We start from the raw sequence: 6,556 nt of genomic DNA on the forward strand, positions 1-6,556 counted from the left end.
ATATTTTCTGTATTCAGAAAGGCCCGTACAGGACCTGCAACATGCGGCCGTGCATTATCCTGCTGAAATGTAGGGTTTCGCAGGGATCGAATGAAGGGTAGAGCCACGGGTCGTAACACATCTGAAATGTAACGTCCACTGTTCAAAGTGCCGTCAATGTGAACAAGAGTTGACCGAGACGTGCAACCAATGGCACCCCATACCAACACGCCGGGTGATACGCCAGTATGGCGATGACGAATACACGCTTCCAATGTGCGTTCACCACGATATCGCCAAACACGGATGCGACCACCATGATGCTGAAACCAGAACCTGGATTCATCCGAAAAAAACGACGTTTTTTTTCCATTCGTGCAGCCATGTTCGTCGTTGAGTACACCATCCCAAGCGTTCCTGTCTGTGATGCAGCGTCAAGGGTAACCGCAGCCATGGTCTCCGAGCTGATAGTCCATGCTGCTGCAAACGTCGTCGAACTGTTCGTGCAAATGGTTGGTAGTTGTTTGCAAACGTCCCCATTTGTTGACTCAGGGATCGAGACGTGGCTGCACGATCCGTTACAGCCATACGGATAAGATGCCTGTCATCTCGACTGCTAGTGATACGAGGCCGTTGGGATCCAGCACGGCGTTCCGTATTACCCTTCTGAACCTACCGATTCCATATTCTGCTAACAGTCAATCTTGTGTGAATGCTCTGAAAAGCTAATCATTTGCATATCACAGCATCATCTTCCTGTCGGTTAAGTTTCACGTCTGTAGCACGTCGTCTTCGTGGTGTAGCAATTTTAATGGCCAGTAGTGTAATTATTGTCAACTTATGTAACTGATGGTGGTCGAAGCAGGGACGATATAAAACGTAGACTGGCAGTGGCAAGAAAAGCGTTTCTGAAAAAGAGAATTTTGTTAACATAAGTATTTGTATGGAGTGTAGTCACGTATGGAAGTGAAATACGGCCGATAAACGGTTTAGACAAGAAGAGAATAGAAGCTTTTGAAATTTGGAGCTACAGAAGAATACTGGAGATTAGACGAGTACATCTCGAAAAGAATGAGGAGGTACTGAACAGAATTGGGGAGAAGAGAAATTTGTGGTACAAACTCACCAACAGAAGGGATTGGTAGGAGACATTCTGAGGCATCAAGGGATCACCATTTAGGATTGGAGGGAAGCGTGGGGAGTAAAAATCTTAGAGGGGGACCAAGAGATGAATACGGTAAGCTGATTTAGAAGGATGTAGGTTGGAGTAGTTAATCGGAGATTGTGAGGCTTGTACAAGATAGAGTAGCATGGAGAGCTGCATCACACCAGTATTTGGACTGAAGGCTACAACAACAACAACGACGACGATGACGACAACAACAATATGTAATCGGTATTACTGCTGGAACGTGGACATTGCCACATTGGCGTATCTTATAGCGTGCAATTGGACTTGAATGGCGGGTGTTCACCACTTAAGCAAAATTAATTACTTCGTTCATGATGTCTGTTACCTGTGATCCATTTTTCAAGCACCACAAAACTACCTACAAAACAAACAACTCCACACATTTGATTTGAACTATCCTTTACATTCAACGATTAAGCTAATACGAAGTGTGCCGTCCAAAAACTGGAACAACAATGACCTTTAAAACCTGGTACAAGAAAGAGTTACCGTGGCTTCTGGCATGTTGCTTATATAGTATTTCAGTACTCACTTACATAATTAAGTATTGTTACATTGTTGTTTACATAAAAAACTGAATTAGAATTTTATGAATTTACACAAGTTTTTTTTAGTTCGTAGACGTACTGTACCAAATACATAGGTACATAAAACTGAAAGTTATCTATTTTTAGTGAATATGATACTTGATGTAGGTACTGTAAGTTTCTGTTGACCAAACACGATCATGACATCGCTAGGTTCAGCACGTATAATTCCATTCTGCCACGTTGTACAGTCTTCTGAAATAGTAATGATCTTTTAAAGATGCACTGCACAACAGAATTAAAGGATAGGTTTTTCTAAACGACATTGTGATGCTAAAATTTGAGATTAGGCTCAAAGGTGCGTACAACTTTCCTCAGTAATATACATATATGGATATGGTGTCTGTTCTTTCAGACATATCCGAAAGGACAGCAGTCGTACTATCCTCTGTGTCCTCCGGGGCTGATGGATAGAGCGTCTGCCATGTAAGCAGGAGATCCCGGTTTCGAGTCCTGGTCGGGGCACACATTTTCACCTGTCCCCGTTGATGTATATCAACGCCCGTCAGCATCTGAAGGTATTAATATATAATTCTAATTTCGTTCCTCAGTAATGGTACAAAAGAGTGGAATACTGTGACTTCATCTTAGTGAATAAAACGGCAAAGAGTCCCTCTTAGACCCCCACTCCGGCAAAACACATAGTGCCACCAACCCCCTTTACTGACGCCTTGAAAATGTACCTGCTCAGACCAGGCCCGTGAATAGAGTACCAGGCGCCTACACGCAGGCTACACTGCTGCTCTTTCGCCACTGAAGTGCTGCTCTTGCGCCTGATAGTAAGCCGTAAATGGAGAGTGTCAGAAGGGTTGCCGGTCTGCAAGTGCCTAGGACCTTCTCATGGGTTCTGTCTGTGCTGGAACATTTGTAAAGCTTTTAATGAAGGTCTATTGGTGCCAGCGAGGGTTTTGCCAAACTGGCGAATCTTAGAGGGATCCTTTGCCGTTTTATTCACTTATGTGTCGATGTTACATCCTTCCATGATCACGCCACAGGAGGACACAAAATAGGAGCATTGATAAGGCATAAGTACCTTTTGGCTCTTCGGATCACGTTGAAATTTCATCGAATGGCTTTGAACGGTCCCTAGTTGTTCCAACCTGTGCACAAGAGTAAAACTTGCGGTCGCGCTGCACTTCAAATGGATGCTATCACATTCGATGGGGATGCAACCCTACAGTGTCCTTAGAGAAGGGTTGAAATGCCCGAGAGTGTCGGCAGTCCCAAATGTTCAGAAGAACGTCTTCTTGTTACTCTTCGCACAGCGATCTATCGTTTTCGAACCCGAAATGTGTTGGAATAATCGCCACAGCGAAAGGGGTGATTTTATTGACGCCTTTTATGACACTCCCTGGAGGCCTTACGTGCCAGTTCTGAGCAGCTGTGTGTCTAAAATGTTCTCCACTCATGTTTCCCCTTCATAAGAAAACCGTGTGATTTCAAATTTGGGTGTCGCGGTTGTAACTTCCATCGCAGAGGCGTAATGTGAAGGTATAAAATGTGGATAAGATGGGGTGTAATGACCTTCTCATTGAGCGACATTTCCACAGCGGTTTCCTTTTTTTTCATGTTTGAAGCGTCGTAGAGTCCGAATGTGACGTCATAGGCTGTCACTCTTTTGCACCATTGAGCCAAATTTGAAACTTAAGCGTCACAACTGGCGGGATTTACAAGGCTTCGAAAAAGTGATCATTGAATTCTGTTGAGTAGTGTAATTTAGTTTTTGACCGAAACGGAATCCTTTTGCTTTTAACCTTTAGATAACTTCATTTTACCTTTTAGGGGCATTTACCCCCAGTTTGGGAACCATTTCTCTAGAAACACAGAACTGAGCTTCCTCCTCATTTTGCCTAACGCGGTAAATGATGTGTCCGCTTTAGAGCTGCATGAGAGACGGCGTGGCGGCCCGGGGAATCCCAGCCGGTGGCGGCTGTTTAATTGAGTGGCCGCATGGCGCGCTGCGAGCTGGGAGCCGGCTACGGCCGCTGTGGCTGCGGTGGTTTTTTTATCGGAAAATCCAATCCGGCGGCGGCGCCGCCTGCATTAATGAGATCTCCCTCCTTACTGCCGCACCCCGTTCATGTTGCGCCACCCTGCCTACACGTACAAGGCTGCAATCGCTGCAGCAGCAATCTGGCCGGTGGAGCAGGGCGACCATTCCATTTCTTGCAGACACCCTTTCACGTAAACAGTGTGTTGTTTATTCTCGCTAGGATGCTGAAATTTCAAAACAACAAACGCAGTATTCGGTCACATATACTGATGACGGAAAATGTTCGCTGTCCATTGCCACTGGTGATTGTGGGCTTTCTAATTATAATGAAATGAAATGACGTTGGTCTGGCCAGCGACTACGCACCCTCAGACTCAGAGTTGAAATATTAAAAGTTTTGGCTGGTTTCGTTGTCTAGGGGCTCGGATACGTAGTTGCCGCATTACAGGCCAAATACTGCTGAGTCTACAGCATCGAATGGTCGAAGGTATCTATCACTCGGCAATTGTGGATTATGAAAGTAACATATAAATTTATGAATGAAACATTGCAATTAAATAAATTCTGTAGGTACTATCTTAACGACTTTAAATGATGAGTACGATAGTAGAAGTACTTTTCAGAATGCGGTATATTTTTGCAAACCACTTATTGGTGTCGAAGGCCCAGCGATTAAATAAAATATAAGTTGAATAACAGGGAAACAATAGATTCCTACTTCACGTAATTACACTACTTGCCATTAAAATTGCTACACCACGAAGATGACGTGCTACAGACGCGAAATTTAACTGACAGGAAGAAGATGCTGTGATACGCAAATGATTAGCTTTTCAGAGCATTCACACAAGGTTGGCACCGGTGGCGACACCGACAACGTGCTGACATGAGGAAAGATTCCGACCGATTTCTCATACACAAACAGCAGTTGACCGGCGTTGCCTGGTGAAACGTTGTTGTGATGCCTCGTGTAAGGAGGAGAAATGCGTAAAATCACGTTTCCGACTTTGATAAAGGTCGGATTGCAGTCTATCGCGATTGTGGTTTATCGTATCGCGACATTGCTGCTCGCGTTGGTCGAGATCCAATGAGTGTTACCAGAATATGGGATCGGTGGGTTCAGGAGGGTAATACGGAACGCTGTGCTGCATCCCAACGGCATCGTATCACTAGCAGTCGAGATGACAGGCATCTTATCCGCATGGCTGTAACGGATCGTGCAGCCACGTCTCGATCCCTGAGTCAACAAATGGGGACGTTTGAAAACAACAACCAACCATTTGCACGAACAGTTCGACGACGTTTGCAGCAGCATGGACTATCAGCTCGGAGACCATGGCTGCGGTTACCCTTGACGCTGCATCACAGATAGGAGCGCTTGCGATGGTGTACTCAACGACGAACGTGGCTGCACGAATGGAAAAAACGTCGTTTTTTCGGATGAATCCAGGTTCTGGTTTCAGCATCATGGTGGTCGCATCCGTGTTTGGCGATATCGTGGTGAACACACATTGGAAGCGTGTATTCGTCATCGCCATACTGGCGTATCACCCGGCGTGTTGATATGGGGTGCCATTGGTTGCACGTCTCGTTCAACTCTTGTTCACATTGACGGCACTTTGAACAGTGGACGTTACATTTCAGATGTGTTACGACCCGTGGCTCTACCCTTCATTCGATCCCTGCGAAACCCTACATTTCAGCAGGATAATGCACGACCGCATGTTGCAGGTCCTGTACGGGCCTTTCTGGATACAGAAAATGTTCGACTGCTGCCCTAGCCGGCACATTCTCCAGATCTCCCACCAATTGAAAAAGTCTGGTCGATGGTAGCCGAGCAATTGGCTCGTCACAATACGCCAGTCACTACTCTTGATGATCTGTGGTATCGTGTTGAAGCTGCATGGGCAGCTGTACCTGTAGACGCCATTCAGCTCTGTTTGACTCAATGCCCAGGCGTACCAAGGCCGTTATTGCGGCCAGAGGTGTTTGTTCTGGGTACTGATTTCTCAGGATGTATGCACCCAAATTGCGTGAAAATGTAATCACATGTCAGTTCTAGTATAATATATTTGTCCAATGAATACGCGTTTATCATCTGCATTTCTTCTTGGTGTAGCAATTTTAATGCCCAGTAGTGTAGTTATGAACAACAACATAACTCGCGAGATATTAACGACTTCACTGCAGAAGCCACGGAAATCACACAAGAGCACAGGTCGGCACTGCGAAATATTTCTATCCTACGCGACCACGCACAAACTGCTCCACTGTCCAAGTCCTTCCGCCGACTCCGCGGCCGTCGCGCCGTCACGTCCAGCACTTCCTGTGTCCTGTGCCGTACCGTCCAGAACTCTCCGTGTCCTGTGCGACTGTCCCTCGCGCCGCACTCTCTACAACTACCCCGTGTCCTCTCCGGAAATCATTGCTCCTCCCAACTTCCATACGTCTCTCTTACTAACGAGCGCTGTGATTGGCTAGAGCACTCCCTCCATGTCTCCAAGCCAACGTGCACTCACAAACATATTCAAACACATACCAAATACTGGATTTACGTTTAAATAACTTGAAATTAAATAAATATTCCTATGGCTGGACCATAAACACGCTCTAACACACATTATTAGATACATAAACAAATTAAATAAACATATATCAAAGGAATAGAACAAAAAGTAGGCCAGTGGCCTAATTAGATTAGATTAGATTAGATTAGATTAATACTAGTTCCATGGATCATGAATACGATAATTCGTAATGATGTGGAACGAGTCGAATTTTCCAATGCATGACATAATTAGGTTA

This window comes from Schistocerca nitens, chromosome 2, assembly GCF_023898315.1.
Source record: "Schistocerca nitens isolate TAMUIC-IGC-003100 chromosome 2, iqSchNite1.1, whole genome shotgun sequence".
NCBI classification, from domain to species: Eukaryota; Metazoa; Arthropoda; class Insecta; order Orthoptera; family Acrididae; genus Schistocerca; species Schistocerca nitens.